We start from the raw sequence: 20241 nt of genomic DNA, 5'->3' as shown, positions 1-20241 counted from the left end.
CTTATGCAGAATTTTGCTGTCAAAATAGGTGCAGCAGGATTTTAGCTTGGTGCAGAAAATGCTTGTGTGTGGTTGGCTGTGGAAAGAGTAGTACAGAATGAGTTCTGGATGTTTGCTAGTAGATCCCAACGGTCAAAATGTAGGCTTATGTACTAGAGACTTCCAGTAAAAATTTGGAGTCGATCCAACGGTTAACGAATTGGATCGAAGGAATTGTTACTGGGGTCTTTGAGTGGGGAAAAGCTGTGATTTTTGGTTGGTGTTTTGGCAGAGTTTTCTGCCTTTGCTCTGTTTTGCTTGGCTGTGATAGCTTGTGCTGTGTGAATGTTGTTTTGCTTGGATGTTGTGGAAGCTTGGGAGGATTGATGGGGACCCGGTGTTGAGAGAAACGAGGATATGGGCTACGTGGGAGTACGTGAGCTCAGTTGGAGGTGGGCAACAGGGGATGGTGGGTTTATGCGCGCATTGTGGATGTGGAAAACTTGTTGTGCACCATCGCCCGACCGCCACCTAGTACCACATGTGATGGGTACCCCATAATCCTACAAGCTTGAGATGAGGAAGTGTTGAAGGGTGAAACTTCCTGCCTTTATTGTTGACCACAGAGTGGTACCTGGAGATATGTCGCGGGGGTCAGGAGACCTTGGGGACGTCAGGTGGGGTGCTATTGCCCAAAACCAAGCTTGACCAATCCCGACCCAACCCGGGCATAGTCGGTCAGTGAGAACCTGTGATGTACCTAAACAGGCGAGCTCCTGGCAGTCAACAGATAAAAGGAAAACAAGACCACAAAGCAAGGAGGCTTGTGGTAGCTGGCCAGCTGTGAATTTTGTGTGATATGTGGAGTATGGTCTCTGGTAATCGATTACCAAGGGTGGGTAATCGATTACAAGGCTTAAAAATGAAGACAGGGGGCTAAGATGGTCTCTGGTAATCGATTACCAGGGGATGTAATCGATTACCAGGCTTGAAAACGAGGTCAGGAAGCTAAGGAAGCCTCTGGTAATCGATTACCAAGGGGTGTAATCGATTACCAGGCTTAAAAAGGGAACTGGGAGTTGATGGAAGCCTCTGGTAATCGATTACCAACCTGTGTAATCGATTACACAGAGGAATGGGTCACTGGTAATCGATTACCAGGCATGTGTAATCGATTACACAGTGTATTATTGCATATTTCATGTCCTGAGGCTGTGTAATTCAAGTTTAGCCTCTGGTAATCGATTACCAAGGCTGTGTAATCGATTACCAGAGATGGAAAGCCTTAAAATACCCCTTTTATTGCATGTAGTGTTTATGAGACGCATCGTGTGCAGCACAGTTAGATTCTTGTGAAAGAGTCTACCCCTTTCTCTTCTTTCTTGTAGATCGTGATGGCGGCGCAGCTAATCCGTGATCGAGTAGAGATGGAGTGCCTAGAGGGAGCTTGGGAGACCCTCGAAGGCAACACGAGGTGCCGATTTCGGGGCACCATTCGATTCACGGCTACTTCTTTGGTGCATCCAGATGAACCTGCACGGACGCTTCAGCGCACTGTGGAGTGGATACTACCCACGCCTACACCATATCGTCTAGTGGAGCCCGTTCAAGTGATCGAGGTAACGTCATCCGAGGAAGACCCTGAGGAGGACCTAGAGGAGCTACCTCCTGAGCCTGCTGTGGATGCCCTTGACTTTCTAGAGGGTGATGAGGATCCACTTCTTGAGGTGGATTCTCCCGAGGAAGTCATGTCGGCATCTGAGGCAGACTCTACGGAGGATAGCGGCCCGAGGGAGATGGCGATCAGCGGAGGCTCTTCATCCTAGTGGACAGCTTTTTGGATTAGTTTTGTATACTTTTTGAGGGTGGGTGTATCTAGGACTAACTGTTAGGTTTACTCTTTTGTTTTTGTATGGGTAGACCTGATGTATAGGCATTTGATGATTGTATACATGTGGCTGAAGCCACCACTATGGACACCTTTGCTCTGGATGACACTATATATATTTTGTAAAACTCCCATATTTTGGACAGCTTTAAATGATGAATGCATTTATGATCGATCTTGTTATCTGAAAAGAAATCATTAGCAACTTTATTTGTAAAAGAGTTTATCGACTGTATTTTACCCTTTTTTTTCACGTGACGACCTAAAGTAATGGCTGGTATATTCTTCCTTTTGAAACAGCAAAATAATTTAGAGAATTATGAGCGGTAAGAAAGAAATGACTCCGAATAGAGTTGTGAACTGGCCATTCAGGACTTTATAGTGAGGATTTTCCTTCTAAACCTAGTTATAGTGAAAAGAGAAAGAAATGAAAAAGAAAAAGAAAAAAAAAAATTTACCATGGTTTTTGTTATTTAAATTATTACTATTAAACCAGTCATTAATTTAGGGACGCCACAAACGGTGGTATCAGAGCAAAAGTTGGATTCTAGTGAACCTGTTATGGTCTTGCTGTGTGAATGCTGTGTATCTCTGAAACTTGGATGTAGGTTTCGGGGAGTGACGTTAAGTCACACATTGTGGGTATTTCTGCCTTATTGTCTTGAGCATGGATGTGTGGCTGATTCATAGGGTTGTTGTGTGTATGAGTATGTATAAAGAGAAGGATGTTGTTATAACTGTCATAGCCTGTGTGGTACACTCTCTCATTAGGATTTCTTGGGTGCTAATAGTTTCCCTACAGGATAGGTATGGCAGGACGTGGTAGGGATCAGAACCGTGACGTCCTTGACCGCATCACCGCTGTGCTGGAAACTCTAGTGCAGGAACGTGATGTGGAGCCGGCGGAGTATCGGGGACTCATGGCTTTCCGTAAGAACCAACCGCCAAAGTTCAGTGGAGACTATGATCCGGAAGGTGCTAGGTTGTGGTTAGCTGAGACGGAAAAGATTTTCGAGGCGATGGGTTGCCTTGAGGAGCATAAGGTTCTTTATGCGACATTTATGCTCCAAGGGGAGGCTGAAAATTGGTGGAAGTTCGTGAAGCCTTCATTTGTTGCACCTGGAGGTGTGATTCCTTGGAATGCCTTCAAGGACAAATTCCTGGAGAATTACTTCCCACGAGATCTCAGGAAGCGGAAGGCGAGGGAATTTCTGGATTTGAAGCAAGGAAACATGTCTGTTGGGGAGTACACGGCTAAGTTTAATGAGCTTCTGCAGTATTGGCCTCAATACCAAGATGCTCGGAATGAGGAAGATTTATGTGCTCAGTTTGAGAATGGGCTTCGGTTGGAGATCCAACAGGCGGTTAGTTATATGCAGATCACGGATTTTAATCAGTTGGTGACAAAGTGCAGGATTTTCGAAGATAAGATGAAGGAGAGGCAAGCTAGAGGCGTTGGAGGACCTCAGAGAAACCATCCTTTTAAGGGGAATGGTAACAAGAGGATGAAGCCGTATGCTAGCAGCAAGGGGAAGCAACCTATGGCTACCTCCAACACGAGCCAGTCAAGGGGGACTGGGGTACAATGCTTTCAGTGTGGAGGACCGCATCTTAAGAGGAATTGCCCACAGCTCCAGCAGACACAGGAGAACCGTTGTTATGTGTGTGGCAAAGTGGGCCATTATGCTCGAGAATGTAGGGCAACCGGGAGACCGACAGTGACCGCCAATTCCAACACCGTTAATCGTGGACCCACTAATTCCACAAGGAGCGGTAATGTTAGCAACAACAACATTAGTGGTGGAAGACCAAAAGTACCCTCTCGGGTATTTGCTATGAGTGGTTCAGAAGCGGCTGCCTCCGACGATTTGATACGGGGTAAGTGTTTGATTGCTGATAAACTACTAGATGTACTTTATGATTCAGGTGCCACGCATTCTTTCATATCTCATGCATGTGTGGAGAGGTTGGGGTTATGTGCGACGGAGTTGCCATATGATATGGTGGTGTCTACTCCGACGAGCGAGCCTGTAACCACCTCTCGGGTGTGTTTGAAGTGTCCCATAATTGTTGAGGGTCGATCTTTTATGGCGGATTTGATTTGCCTACCTTTAGCTCATCTAGATGTGATCTTGGGGATGGATTGGTTATCTACTAACCATATCTCTCTAGACTGTAAGGAGAAGATGTTAGTGTTTGGTGGAGATGTAGTTCCAAGTGAATCTTTAAAAGGGGATGCAGCCAACGAAGGAACGGGGGATGTTCGAACTTACATGATGTTGTTCTCTATGTATGTGGAAGAGGACGCGGAAGTTAGTTGTATACCGGTGGTGTCAGAATTTCCAGAAGTTTTTCCGGATGATGTTTGTGAATTGCCACCTGAGAGGGAAGTGGAATTCATTATTGACTTGGTGCCTGGGGCGAATCCAGTGTCGATTGCGCCTTATAGAATGTCTCCGGTGGAACTAGCAGAGGTGAAGGCACAAGTACAGGACCTTTTGAGCAAACAATTTGTTCGTCCAAGCGCATCACCGTGGGGAGCGCCGGTCTTGTTGGTTAAAAAGAAGGATGGCAGTATGAGGATGTGTGTGGACTACCGGCAGTTAAACAAGGTCACTATCAAGAACAAATATCCTCTACCAAGGATAGATGATTTGATTGACCAATTGAGGGGAGCGACGGTATTTTCGAAGATCGATCTGCGATCGGGGTATCATCAAATCCGAGTTAAGAAGGAAGATATCCCAAAGACTGCGTTTCGGACTCGGTATGGGCACTACGAGTATTTAGTCATGCCATTTGGAGTGACTAATGCTCCTGCCATTTTCATGGACTATATGAACCGTATATTCCATGATTACTTGGATCAGTTCGTGGTTGTGTTCATTGATGATATCCTAGTGTATTCGAGGAATAAGGAGGAGCATGAGAAGCACTTGAGGATTGTGTTGCATATTCTGAGGGATAGGAAGCTGTTCGCCAAACTGTCAAAATGTGACTTTTGGTTGGAGAAAGTGCAGTTTTTAGGGCACGTGATTTCTAAGGACGGGGTTGCGGTGGATCCGAACAAGGTGGAGTCGGTTATGGAGTGGCAACAACCGACAACTCCAACGGAGGTTCGAAGCTTCTTGGGGTTGGCAGGCTATTATAGAAAGTTCATTGAGGGATTTTCTAAATTGGCATTGCCCCTAACTAAGTTGACTCGTAAGAATGAGAAGTTTGTCTGGAATGAGGAGTGTGATCAAAGTTTCCAGGAGTTGAAGAGGCGGTTGACGACAGCTCCAGTGTTAATTTTGCCCGACCCTAAAAGAACATTTGAAGTGTATTGCGATGCAAGCGGGCAAGGCTTAGGGTGTGTGTTGATGCAAGAGGGAAGAGTAGTGGCGTATGCTTCACGTCAATTACGTCCTCATGAAGTTAACTATCCGACTCATGACTTGGAACTAGCAGCGGTGGTTTTTGCCTTAAAGATTTGGAGGCATTATTTATACGGTACTCGTTTTGAAGTTTTCAGTGATCACAAGAGTCTCAAATACTTGTTCGATCAGAAGGAACTCAATATGAGACAACGAAGATGGATGGAGTTCCTCAAGGACTATGATTTTGGACTTTCCTACCATCCAGGAAAGGCTAATGTAGTGGCCGATGCGCTAAGCCGGAAATCTTTACATGTTGCGACTATGATGAGTTTGGAGCAGAGATTGATAGAGGAGTTCCGAGATTTGAATCTAGCAATTGAGGTGCGACCCAAGAGCTTATTTGTGGGAGCATTGCAGATCACCAATGAATTTGTAGATCACATACGCGAGGCTCAAGGGGATGACCCATTTTTACAAGGCAGGGTGTTGGAAATAATGGGGGATAAGGGTGTGGAGTTTGAGAAGGATACAACCGGGTTAATTAGATTCAAGGGGAGGATATGTGTGCCATCTCTAGATGATTTGAAAGTTAAGATTTTGGAGGAAGCACATAAGAGTCGTCTTAGTTTCCATCCAGGAATGACTAAGATGTACCAAGATTTGAAGAGAAGTTTTTGGTGGCATGGCATGAAGAAAGATGTAGCTGAATATGTAGCAAGATGTTTGACATGTCAAAAGGCTAAGGTTGAGCACCAACGACCATCGGGAGAATTGAAGCCATTGGAGATTCCGGAATGGAAATGGGAGAACATATCTATGGATTTTGTATCTAGTTTACCCAAGACTAGTCGTGGACATGATGCTGTGTGGGTCATAGTAGATCGACTCACCAAATCTGCTCATTTTATCCCAGTGAATATGAAATATAGAATGGAGAAACTCGTGGAGTTGTACATCAAGGAAGTAGTAAGGTTGCATGGAATTCCTTCTAGTATTGTATCTGACAGGGATCCGAGGTTCACTTCGCGATTTTGGACGAGTCTACATGAAGCCTTGGGGACAAAGCTGAAGCTTAGTTCAGCTTATCATCCTCAAACAGATGGTCAGACTGAACGAACCATTCAGACTCTAGAGGATCTACTTCGGGCGTGTATTATAGAGCAACAAGGTAGCTGGATGGATTGTTTGCCATTGATTGAGTTTACTTACAACAATAGCTACCAAGCCAGTATTGGTATGGCTCCTTTTGAAGCTTTATATGGACGAAAGTGCAAAACTCCTATTTGTTGGTATGATGATGGAGAAGCGGTACTTCTTGGACCTGAAATGCTACAACAGATTAACGAACAAGTGAAGTTGATTCGAGGGAAGATAAAAGCATCTCAGGATAGGCAGAAGAGCTATTATGATAGAAGGAGGAAGCCACTAGATTTTCAGGAAGGAGAGCATGTGTTTTTGAAGGTTTCTCCCGTAACCGGAGTCGGAAGAGCTCTCAAGGCTAGGAAGTTGACACCCAAGTATCTAGGTCCATATCAGATTTTGAAGAAGATTGGGCCTGTAGCTTATCATATCGCCTTACCTCCGAGTTTATCGAATTTGCACCCTGTGTTCCATGTCTCTCAGCTGAGACGATACAACCCGGATCCATCACATATTCTTGCAGTGGACGAGGTACAGGTGAAGGATAACCTCACCTATAAAGCACAACCTCAGAAGATCACTGACCGAAGAATGAAGTCGTTGAGAGGAAAGGAGATCGCATTGGTGAAGGTGCAATGGGGAACCGATGAGGGTGATTCTACATGGGAGTTGGAAGTTAGGATGAGAGAATTGTACCCAAGTTTGTTCATAGAGTAGTTAATTTCGGGGACGAAATTCCTAAAAGGGTGGGAGTATTGTAACATCCTGGAAATTCTACCCGGAATTTTCGAAAACGATGTATTTTGAATGATTATATATATATATATATATAAGTATTGTTCCGTGTATATGTATAGATATGTTCTTGGTAGAAATAGGAATAGTGGGGGCAAAATATGCGGGTTGGACTAATTAAGGGAGAGAAATCCATAACTGGGAGGTTATGGGTTAATTCCTAATTAATTAGTTAAAAATCATCGTTTTGCGTGCGACTTAGAATTTAACGAAACCAACCTCTGAACCACGCTCGGGGTTTTATTCTGAGCGTTTTGATATATATATTGCTTACTTTCGAAAACTGGCCCCGACGGACGCAGAGAAACGCGAGAAACTGGAACCAGAGAAATGGCACGCAAACCGAGGCAGGATTTTAGCGTTTCAAAGGTCAGATTTTCCTCACTTTTGTGACTGAGTATGGGTCACAGTCAAAAAGAGAAAGTGGGCCCTTTTTGCTCCAATCAAATAGGGACATGTGGCAAAGCTTGAATAAAATAATAAGAAAAGAGGAAAAAGCCTTTTAAACACCAAAAAGCAACTCTCTCTCTCTTCACTCAGCCCTCATTTTTTTCAGACAGCTTTCTCTCTCCCTCACGTTGCCTTTCTTCCTCCCTCATTCTCCATTGAAGCTCCACACAAAGCTTCAACCTTTGGCCATCATTTTTGCCCCAAATCGTGAAAGGAGAGCATTTTCGGGGTCGTGAAGTGCGTGGCTACGAGTGGGACTTCGAAAATTCAGGTTTGGGTGGACTTCTTTCCCTCTTGATTTTCGTGGGTATGGGGTTTTGGGAGATATGAGGGGTAGTTTTGTTAGTTTTCTGCTGTGTGATGATTATTTGTGAAGACATTTGTGGAAAGCTTGTCGAAATTGCCATGTTTGGATGAGTTAGACATACCCATTCTGTTTTAGGGTTTTTGTGATGATGTTTGTGATGTTTATATGCTGAAATTGCTGATGGAAAACTGTTAGAGATGAAGGGTAGAACTAACCTAGGGTTAGAAAGTGAGAATGTGATGTTATGAGTGGAAAAAGAGTGAGACCTTGAGAGTTGGAAGGCTAAGTCTGAATTCTGTGGTAAATGGAGGTTAAAGTGAGCTAATACTAGCTTGAAATGTCATTTAGGACATGTGAGAAAGGTTAGGCTGAGCTAGAGAGAAAAACAAATGACCAAAGTGAACCAAGAGCCATTTCTAGGGCAAAATTTGGGTGTTGAAGAGTCAAATTTTGATTCGGTGAGATTTTAGGTGTAAATCCAGCTTGATCAAGTCTAAATAGATGTTATGGACTGGTGTGAGGTGAGAGTTTGCTTCAAATTTACCTCATTCTAAATTTCACCTTTCAAACCTAGAAAAGCCATTGAATTGAGGGGTTTTGGACACCTAGATTTTGTGTTGTTGTGGTTTGAAGCTTGGCTTTGGTTTAGACATGTTTGATACATGATTTGGGACTTGTAGGATTTGATTTGAGCAAGATTGGATGAGGGGAAGTGTGATTTTCGAAATCTGCACTTATGCAGAATTTTGCTGTCAAAATAGGTGCAGCAGGATTTTAGCTTGGTGCAGAAAATGCTTGTGTGTGGTTGGCTGTGGAAAGAGTAGTACAGAATGAGTTCTGGATGTTTGCTAGTAGATCCCAACGGTCAAAATGTAGGCTTATGTACTAGAGACTTCCAGTAAAAATTTGGAGTCGATCCAACGGTTAACGAATTGGATCGAAGGAATTGTTACTGGGGTCTTTGAGTGGGGAAAAGCTGTGATTTTTGGTTGGTGTTTTGGCAGAGTTTTCTGCCTTTGCTCTGTTTTGCTTGGCTGTGATAGCTTGTGCTGTGTGAATGTTGTTTTGCTTGGATGTTGTGGAAGCTTGGGAGGATTGATGGGGACCCGGTGTTGAGAGAAACGAGGATATGGGCTACGTGGGAGTACGTGAGCTCAGTTGGAGGTGGGCAACAGGGGATGGTGGGTTTATGCGCGCATTGTGGATGTGGAAAACTTGTTGTGCACCATCGCCCGACCGCCACCTAGTACCACATGTGATGGGTACCCCATAATCCTACAAGCTTGAGATGAGGAAGTGTTGAAGGGTGAAACTTCCTGCCTTTATTGTTGACCACAGAGTGGTACCTGGAGATATGTCGCGGGGGTCAGGAGACCTTGGGGACGTCAGGTGGGGTGCTATTGCCCAAAACCAAGCTTGACCAATCCCGACCCAACCCGGGCATAGTCGGTCAGTGAGAACCTGTGATGTACCTAAACAGGCGAGCTCCTGGCAGTCAACAGATAAAAGGAAAACAAGACCACAAAGCAAGGAGGCTTGTGGTAGCTGGCCAGCTGTGAATTTTGTGTGATATGTGGAGTATGGTCTCTGGTAATCGATTACCAAGGGTGGGTAATCGATTACAAGGCTTAAAAATGAAGACAGGGGGCTAAGATGGTCTCTGGTAATCGATTACCAGGGGATGTAATCGATTACCAGGCTTGAAAACGAGGTCAGGAAGCTAAGGAAGCCTCTGGTAATCGATTACCAAGGGGTGTAATCGATTACCAGGCTTAAAAAGGGAACTGGGAGTTGATGGAAGCCTCTGGTAATCGATTACCAACCTGTGTAATCGATTACACAGAGGAATGGGTCACTGGTAATCGATTACCAGGCATGTGTAATCGATTACACAGTGTATTATTGCATATTTCATGTCCTGAGGCTGTGTAATTCAAGTTTAGCCTCTGGTAATCGATTACCAAGGCTGTGTAATCGATTACCAGAGATGGAAAGCCTTAAAATACCCCTTTTATTGCATGTAGTGTTTATGAGACGCATCGTGTGCAGCACAGTTAGATTCTTGTGAAAGAGTCTACCCCTTTCTCTTCTTTCTTGTAGATCGTGATGGCGGCGCAGCTAATCCGTGATCGAGTAGAGATGGAGTGCCTAGAGGGAGCTTGGGAGACCCTCGAAGGCAACACGAGGTGCCGATTTCGGGGCACCATTCGATTCACGGCTACTTCTTTGGTGCATCCAGATGAACCTGCACGGACGCTTCAGCGCACTGTGGAGTGGATACTACCCACGCCTACACCATATCGTCTAGTGGAGCCCGTTCAAGTGATCGAGGTAACGTCATCCGAGGAAGACCCTGAGGAGGACCTAGAGGAGCTACCTCCTGAGCCTGCTGTGGATGCCCTTGACTTTCTAGAGGGTGATGAGGATCCACTTCTTGAGGTGGATTCTCCCGAGGAAGTCATGTCGGCATCTGAGGCAGACTCTACGGAGGATAGCGGCCCGAGGGAGATGGCGATCAGCGGAGGCTCTTCATCCTAGTGGACAGCTTTTTGGATTAGTTTTGTATACTTTTTGAGGGTGGGTGTATCTAGGACTAACTGTTAGGTTTACTCTTTTGTTTTTGTATGGGTAGACCTGATGTATAGGCATTTGATGATTGTATACATGTGGCTGAAGCCACCACTATGGACACCTTTGCTCTGGATGACACTATATATATTTTGTAAAACTCCCATATTTTGGACAGCTTTAAATGATGAATGCATTTATGATCGATCTTGTTATCTGAAAAGAAATCATTAGCAACTTTATTTGTAAAAGAGTTTATCGACTGTATTTTACCCTTTTTTTCACGTGACGACCTAAAGTAATGGCTGGTATATTCTTCCTTTTGAAACAGCAAAATAATTTAGAGAATTATGAGCGGTAAGAAAGAAATGACTCCGAATAGAGTTGTGAACTGGCCATTCAGGACTTTATAGTGAGGATTTTCCTTCTAAACCTAGTTATAGTGAAAAGAGAAAGAAATGAAAAAGAAAAAGAAAAAAAAAAATTTACCATGGTTTTTGTTATTTAAATTATTACTATTAAACCAGTCATTAATTTAGGGACGCCACAAGAGTCACATCCTAAAGATGTTAAGAGTATCTTACGCTATCTAGTGGGTACTACTAACCAAAGTTTGTACTATAAGAAAAATCAAGATTTCAAGTTAGTAATATACTATGATGCAGACTATGCAGCAGACAGAGTTGAAAAAAAAAAGCACAAGTGGTGGATGTCATTATATTGGACCCTGTCTAATATCATGGGAAAGTAAGAAATAGAAATTCATTGTTGTACCCACAATAGAGGCTAAGTATGTGTTAGCTGTAAGTTGTTGCTCACAACTGTTATATGTAAAGTATCAGTTAGAATATTACTCTAGTTTTGAGTACAGTATACCAATATAGTGTGACAATACTAGTGCAATCAATCTATCTAAAAATCCCATACAACATTCAAAGACTAAGCATATTGAGATAAAATATCATTTCATTTGTGATTATGTGTAAAGAGGTGTTTTTGATATAAAGTTTGTAGACACAAATAACCAATGGGTTGATATCTTTACTAAGAGCTATTCAAGAGATTTTTTTGAAATCTTGAACTCTAAGAGCTATTTATGTCTTTGCCTACGCTTGAGAACTCAAACTTTCAAAAATCTCACCTATGTTTTTCAAAATGTTTCAATCTTTGTGTACAATAGCACCAAATAGAAGTGAAGCTGCTATGAGTCTAGGAATCAACACCGAGGAGAAGGGCAAGAACATTTTTCCTGTGGATTCCTTCATCACTAGATGAAGGGTAAACTTCCAAAGTCTAGAGGAAGAGGGCTTCCCCATCAAAGGATTTTTTGATTGTGTTGGGTGGACTGCTTTCCTTGAGAACTTCAGTTCCTAGATGAGATGAATTACGAATAGCTTGGCCTACCCTTGTTAAAAATGATGTTCCTCATCAACCAAATCTCCCAACACGTAGCATGCCAGAAAACGTATCTAAGTTTGCAGGCCTTTCTAATCAGCCACAACATGGGTTTCTCTCTCTTTTTTATTCTCTCCATTTGCCCCAGGCTTCCTATTCATCAAAGCAGGATAATCAAATTTGCCTCTTCTCAGACCCACTTCGATCCTTTCGCCGATGAAAACTAAATTGGCAAAGCTTGAAGGCATGTAACCCACCATCTTCTCAGAGTAGAACACCGGTAACGTGTCTACTATCATTGTTATCATCTCCCTCTCCATCATTGGGGGCGCTACTTGAGCTGCCAGATCCCTCCACCTTTGGGTGTATTCTTTGAAAGATTCATGCTCCTTCTTACACATGTTCTGTAGCTGCATTCTATCCGAAGCCATATCAGAATTGTATTGATACTACCTAATGAAGGAAACCATTAGGTCCTTCCAAGAATGGACTCAGGAAGGTTCCAAATTAGTATACTAGGTGACGACTGCCCTAGTAAGACTTTCCTACAAGAAATGCATCAACAATTTTTCATTTTTCGAGTATACCCCCATTTTCCTAGTGTACATCTTCAAGTGATTCTTGGGGAAAGTACTCCCCTTGTATTTATCGAAATCCGGCACCTTGAACGTCAGAGGGATAATGACATCAGGCACTATGCACAGTTCTGCCATGTCAGCAAAGGCATAATCTCCGCCTCTTTCAATAGCCCTCAGCCTCTCCTCTATTTGATCAAATATCTTCTTTCCATCATAGCAGGAGGGACTCTTCCTACCGCAAAATGCAAGGGTTGTGGTTGTGGGCAATACTAAGGGCCCCCCAAAGTGTTTGGCAGGGGTATGCCGCAAAACACCTACCCCTTAGTAGCATATCCTACATGAGGCTCGGAATCGACTAGATTGTGGTCCCGGGGTGCTTCATGTGTCTCCCCTATGGGTTGAGAGACCTGTGCATGACCAGATTGGGGATGTTGGCTCTCAATGGGTATGGGAGCAGAGTTATCGACATTCTCAATGGGAGTGTGTGCAACATTGGGTGGCATATAGTTGGGAGGCAAGCCATATGGTGGGAAGGAATCCTTACTCTGGACCTGCACAAAATGGGGTTGCCCGTACTTCCCAACGCTTGGCTTCCTGACCTACCATATCCGAGGCTGGATGATTTACTTGATTGAAGCTAGGTGGGTGAGTCGGGTCCAATTCTGTAGCAGTACTTGCGGCAACAACTCTAGCCGCATTGACCTCTATCATCCTTTTCATACTCATCATGGCTTCCATCATTATGGTCATTTGCTCTTTCATGGCCTCCATGTCAGCCTGCATCTACTTTTGCACCTCCTCTATTTCACTCATCACTCTAGCTTTGGCATGCGTTTGGTAAGGGCATCGTAAAACACGTTCCTTCCTTTTGATTACAATGATTACAGTTCTAATTTCAAGGAAAAAATGCAATGAGAAATACAACCAATGTGAAAATAAAAATAAGCATGGATGTATGTGAATGATACATTGTCGAAATATTGCAAATTTTACACAGGACATTCAGTAGAACATAGGGTTGAATCAATTCAAATTTTCATTAAAACAACATTGTTCATTACATCTTGTCAGAGTCAAAGTACAACTGGAAATAAAACATGGATATCAAAAGTCCATAGTTTTTGTAAATTATTTTAGCTCAACCATGTGTTGGCAGTAGCTAAAGAAGCTATGTAAACTCAATCTATCTTCTACCCCAACTTCTGCAAGCTGGTTACTTCCATACTTGACCTTGACTTAATGAAAACCTTTTCTTAAAAGCATATGCTTGGTTCGACCCCATAATCCAAGGAATAGAAATTTTGATTGTCAATACTTCGACAACATCATAGAGATGGATGATTAGGGCATACTTATGCTACGCATGACAAACTAATTATGAGATCGACAAGAAACGCCCGAAGAACCATTCTTTCCTAGTTAACAATGCATTAGGTACCATGTTCACGTGATTTTCAATCATTTTTCCCAGAGAAATGGGTGTATAATCCCAACATGATCTATTTATAGCTATCATCATGGTACCCAACACATGTAACTAAAAATGTGGTGTAAACTTTCGTGCTTCATCATGACTTTCTTTTTGTTTTTTTTTTTGTTTTGGAAAATGCAAGGCAGGAGCAACTACGTGTCAGAGTCATGCATGAGTGAACATAACATGCAGATGATGGAAATAACATGTATGCAATTGGCATAACAACAACATGTTAAATGAAGATGTATGATAATGCAATGACTTATGCAAATGCAATGCTTGAACATGATAAATGATAAATGCAGGAATGATATGCCCATTACGATGCCGTGAAGAGATGCATGATGCGATCAAGGAACAAGCCAGAGTGAGTTTGCTATGTGCCCCCCCCCCCTAATTTAGGAACCTAATGGAAAGGATCCAAAAGTCTCCTTCTAGTGACAACTCCCAAGGGTACTTTCATGTAACTTTACTGGCTTCTAGAGATATCATCCTCTTAGGTAATACATTGTGGTGATAGGGACTATAAGCGACAATGCATCACCAAAAGAGGAAAACTCTATATGAGGTTTCACTGTTATCAAGCGAGTCAGAGACCCAGCATGACCACAGATCGACCTCCACTCCTTATGGCTAACATAGACCCGGGTATAGGGCCTAATATCTCAACATGCATGCAAAGGTGTAGGTGCCATGTGTGCATAGAACAAAAATATTTCCAACTATGAATGTAATAGATAGATAGACACACAGCAAAAGGCAATAACATGGCAAAGGTTATCCACAAATATGGACAAAAAAAAAGATAAAAGAGAAAAAGGGAACATAAATAAAGAAGAAGCCACGATAAACATTGCACACTGATCGAATGGCTTAACTCTCTAACAACGTCCCCAGTGGAGTCGCCATCTGTCGCAACCTACCCTTCGACAGGAGTGTGGGCGAAAAGCCAAAAGAGCATCTTCCAAAAAGGAAAACACGTGGGATTCGCCACCAACGTTTATTCGAGGAAAACACTAGAAAACCCGAGAAGAGGTTTGTGCATTTTGAAAATAAGGGTTCAGGAGTTGTTTACGCATTTTGTAAAGGAAATTTAAAGCAAGCTAGACGGTTTCTTATGTGAAGGCTTGAATGACCCTTTGGAGGTTCCAATTATCTCTTCACTTAGTCTACGTGGTTTACACTAAGTTATTACACACAAATAGAGGTTTGGGTAGTCTCTTGGAGACTCCCAATACACCACTAAAGAATGTCCAAATACAAGGAATTGCAATAGAAAAAAAAATTCAGCACTCAATTATTCTAATTCACTAATCGAGGCCGTACCCGAATCAAATAAACATTAAAAATGCAATATCTAGGAAGTGATCCTAGGTCGTCTCCCAACGAGCAATGGTCAGCTAAACATTCATAACAGATAGTAGGAAAATAGTAACGAATTGGGTGGGTTGTTTGCTTTTGTAAATTAAACAATGAATAGATTTGAATTAGAAAATATTAGAATTAAAACATGTTGTTTCCCCTTGATTCACAAGCAAGTCTCTTATCCTAGGTTACGAGAGTTTATCCTTTATCAGTTCAACCACTTAATCCAACCCTAAATTAAATTACTAAGCGAAATTTAACATAAGGCATTCATTATGTGATTAAGCAACACATACACCAATTAATCATGAACGATCATTAAGCATGAACGTAAATTAAGCGCAGAGACAATTAATCAAGCACTAAGCATGCATGAATTAATAGCAGCAAATATAGAGTAATTGGTGAAGAGGAAAAACTGATCAAAATTTAATGGTAATAATAGAACCTCAAAGAGAGCTGTGCTTGATCCTTAAGAGAAAACAACACTGGATACTTAGCCTTCCATTAATCAATAGAAAACGAAATTGTAGTAGAAACGAAGAAAACTAGAATTATTCTCCAAAACGTAAAAGAAACTAAAACGAATTGAGAGTAGCACTCTAAAACTAAAACGAAAAAGAGAGAAAGGAGAGGAGAGAGAGAAAAGAGCCTAACTAGAACCTTGGTGCTGTTATATAGTTTTTCAGCCCCAAAGCTTACAAATCTGTTTTAAATCCAAGCCCATAAATAAAATAAAATCTAGATAAGATAAGATCTAGATGGAATAATATCTAGATGAGATCAAATCTAAATAATATCTAGATAAGATAAAATTTGGTAGAATAAAATAGTCTGCTCTCTTCAAGTCCAAGCCCAATTCTGGATTCAAGCCCAAGCCCAATTCTCCTGAAATTAAATTTAAAACACAAAATTAATCCAGTAGGCCCAAATGATAAAACTGCATAATTAATTTGACAATTAAGGCTAATCAATAATTAAAATGGTGACAAAAAGGTTTAAGAAATATGTGAAAATGATGACACATCAAGTCCCCTCACACTTAGCCTTTTGCACTCCTGGGTAAAATAAATAAAAAATAAAAAACAAAGCAAGGGACAAATTCAGAGACATTGAAGAGAAACAAACAGACACAACAACAATTACGTATTTCTCAATGAATCTCAAGGAATGAAAAAAAATGGGAAACATCTAACATGAAGAGATCCAAAGAGTCAAGACATTCCTGAAAATCATCCAAGCAATCCAATCATGGCAAAATAGTTAATCAGCTCAAGAATGAAAAGTGATAAAGCCTCACAAGATATACACTCTATCACTCAAGTGTCTAGGCTACTATTTACCCTCAAAGCACCCATGAAAACCAACACCACATAAACTTGGCAAGATTCTAAAATTGACAATCAACCCATAAACACAAGCACATGAGGATCAAAAGGTCTTTTAAGGTTATGATGGGGCCAAGGACAAGGTAGGGAAAAATATGGAATAAGTAGCTAAATTCCAAAGGAATAAAGGAGCAATGGGGAATAAGTGCATATTAATAAAAAATAACAAAACCTAAAGATAAAATTTAAACGCAAAATTCCAAAACCTAAAGGAACAACAAAACCCCCCACACTCATTCCCAAAACAATTCCAAAGCTCCAAAATTCCTTAAGGTTAAGGTGAGATCATGGTTTTTCACTTAAGGCTTGTAATGAGCTTCAAAACAAAGAAAGGGAAACATAGGCTCAAAGGGCTATCAAAGGGATTAATTCAAGGTAAGTCCATTTGGCTAGAGGCTTATAAGAACAAAATAGCCTAAATCATTTCCAAATATGCATGTGAATTAGGAAGCATCAACAAGAATCAAGCCAAGGCTATTGTGCAAGCAATCAATGGGGCAAAACACACCAAATGATTATGATGATGGCTCAAATTCTCACAAAGGTAAACTTATCACTTCCAAATTGAGCTTTCAAAAATATCATGACATGTAGAGGAAAAACAAGGACTTCAAATCACAAAATGTCAAGTGACTTTTATTTTCAAAACAATTACCCATTACTTGAACATATCCTATAATTCAAAAAAAATGTGCAAAGTTGTACATGCAAACAGAATTGACCTAAAATATTAAACTAGAAACCCAACAAAACTAACAAAATTAACAAATTTAACACAACTAACAAAATTAACAAAACTAACAAAACTAGCAAAACCAAAGAACACTCCCCCCATACTTAAACAACACATTGTCCTCAATATAGCACAAGTAAAAGATTAAAAGCAATTAAACCATCAAATAGAATCGGACAAATGTAATAAAAGTAAAGAAGGAGATAGGAAAAGAAAAACTCCCTAAGTCATGGTGGAGGAAGAGTAGGGTGGAGTAAGGAAGTCAATTCCACCACTATGTCCACTAAAGAAGGGTTTGTGAGGAATGGCTTAAGTCGGTGTCCATTGACCTTGAAGCTCTTGATTGTGGAGTCGCTTTTGATCTCAACTGTACCATAAGGAAAAACATTAGTAACAACAAAAGGACCAATCCACTTAGACCTCAACTTACCACTCATGAGTCCAAGCCTAGAATTATACAATAACACTTTTTGCCCAACCATGAAGTCCTTCTTAATTATCATGATATCATGGAACTGCTTGGTCTTTTCTTTGTAGAACTTGGCATTCTCATAGCTTCTAGGCGGATCTCATCAAACTCACTCAGTTGCAACTTTCTTTCCTCACCAGCTTGATCCATAGAGAAGTTGCAGGTCTTCACTGCCCAGTATGCTTTGTGCTCAATCTGCACTGGAAGATGACATGCCTTTCCAAAGACAACCCGATAAGGAGACATTCCTATGGGTGCTTTGTAGGTAGTCCGATGTGCCCAAAGAGCATCATCAAGCCTGGTACTCCAATCTTTCCTGCTTGGCTGCACAATCTTCTCTAAAATTCTCTTGATCTCCCAGTTAGAAATTTCTGCCTGTCCATTGGTTTGGGGGTGGTATGGTGTGGATACCCTGTGTACAACCCCGTACTTTTTAAGCAAGGCATGCATTGATTTGTTGCAAAAATGGGTTCCTTGATCACTAACGATTGCTTTAGGTACTCCAAACCTGCAAAACAGATTAGATCTGACAAAATCTACAACAACCTTAGCATCATTAGTTCTAGTGGGCTTGGCTTCCACCCATTTTGAAACATAATCAACTGCAAGGAGAATGTAAACATAACCAAAAGAGATAGGAAAAAGGCCCATGAAATCTATGCCCCAGACATCAAACACTTCACAGAATAGCATAGGTTACTGAGTCATTTGTTGTCGCCATGTAAGTGCACTTCCTGCTCTCTGACAATGCTCACAAGTGCTACAAATCTTCCACACATCTTTAAAGATGGTGGGCCAATAAAAGCCACAGTCAAGCACTCTGTGAGTTATCCTTTGAACACCCAGATGACCTCCCGGTGCAGAAGAATGACAGAACCGCAGGACTGAGTCAATCTCATGATCTGGAATGCATCGTCTAATGACCTGATCACTGCACAATTTCCACAAGTAGGGGTTGATGTGCCATCATTTTCTTCTATTTTCTAAACCCTTTTTGCACCATTTTAATTATTGATTGGTCTTAATTGTCAATTAATTAGGCAGTTTTATTATTTGGGCTCATTTAGCTAATTTGATGTTTTTAATCTAATTTCAGGAATTAATGAAACATTGGGCTTAATCCGGATTTTGGTTGTGGACTTGAAGAGGGCAAATAAAGCAGCGCTTACCTTAGTTAATTTCTAATGAGGAAATTTCGCAATTTTATTTTATGTTGTTTAGTGTTTATTTCGTTTTGGGCCAGAGTATTGTAATAGGGCCCAGTGACTTTGAGTGACTCTTTTTAAATAGCTGCCTTGGGATTCGTGCAGGGCATTCTATTCTGCTATGCTATTTTCATTATTCAGAGCTTTGGTTTTAGGTTTTCACGTTTTTCTGTGCCCTTGTTACAGTTTTCGTTCTTAATGCAAATTTCCGTTTTCTGCTTCTAATTACGAGTTCATTCTTGCTTCTTCTTCTACTTTCATTTACGTTTCTGTTCATTTACGTTTCTGTTCATTTATGTTTCTGTTCATTTATGTTTCTGTTCATTTACGTTCTTGTTCATTTACGTTTCTGCTTCATGTTTCATTTGCGTTTTCTGTTTGAATCCATGGAAGGCTAGATTTTCTGGTGTTGTTTCCTTTTGAGGACGAAGCCCAACTCTCTTGAGGTTTCGTTTGTAATGTGGTTTCCTGGCAGTTTTCCCTTCACCAGTTATCCCAATTTCGTGAATATTAATCAGTGCACGCTTCGTGTTCGATTAATTGCCTCTGAGCCTAACTTGCGTTCATGCTTAATGGACGAAGGGCTAACTGGTGTATGTGGTGCCTAATCACGTATTGAAAACCCTAAGTTGATTTTCGCTTAGTAAATTGAAATAGGGTTGGATTAAGTGGTTGACTGTTAGGGACGAATTCTCCATAACCCAGGATTAGAGAGTGGCTTCTGAATCAGAGGAAACAACCCGTTTTTAATATTAGTAGTTTCGTATTCCATTTTATTTGTTCTGCTCTTTAATTACCAAACAACCAACCCCCCCCCATCGTTACTGTTACTGCAAGTATATTATGAACATTTGGCTTGTCACTGCTCATTGGGAAACGACCTAGGATCACTTCCTAGTTATTGCATTTTCATGTTTATTTGATTCGGGTACGGCCTCGATCAAATTTGGCGCCGTTGCCGGGGAGCAGTGTCCAAAGGTTCATAATAGCTAGCTAGTGTTGTGTGTTTAATCCTTTCGTGTTTTATGTTTAATTGTTAGTATTGTGTTAGTATGTGTGTTAGTGTTGATTAGTGTCCTGGTATTTTGTTTAATGTGTGTTCTGTTTCAGTTTTACCATTAAGCATTTCCCCTGTTTCAGTCTTGGGT

Source organism: Glycine soja, chromosome 4, assembly GCF_004193775.1.
Source record: "Glycine soja cultivar W05 chromosome 4, ASM419377v2, whole genome shotgun sequence".
NCBI lineage: Eukaryota > Viridiplantae > Streptophyta > Magnoliopsida > Fabales > Fabaceae > Glycine > Glycine soja.
This window is presented reverse-complemented; position numbering follows the sequence as displayed.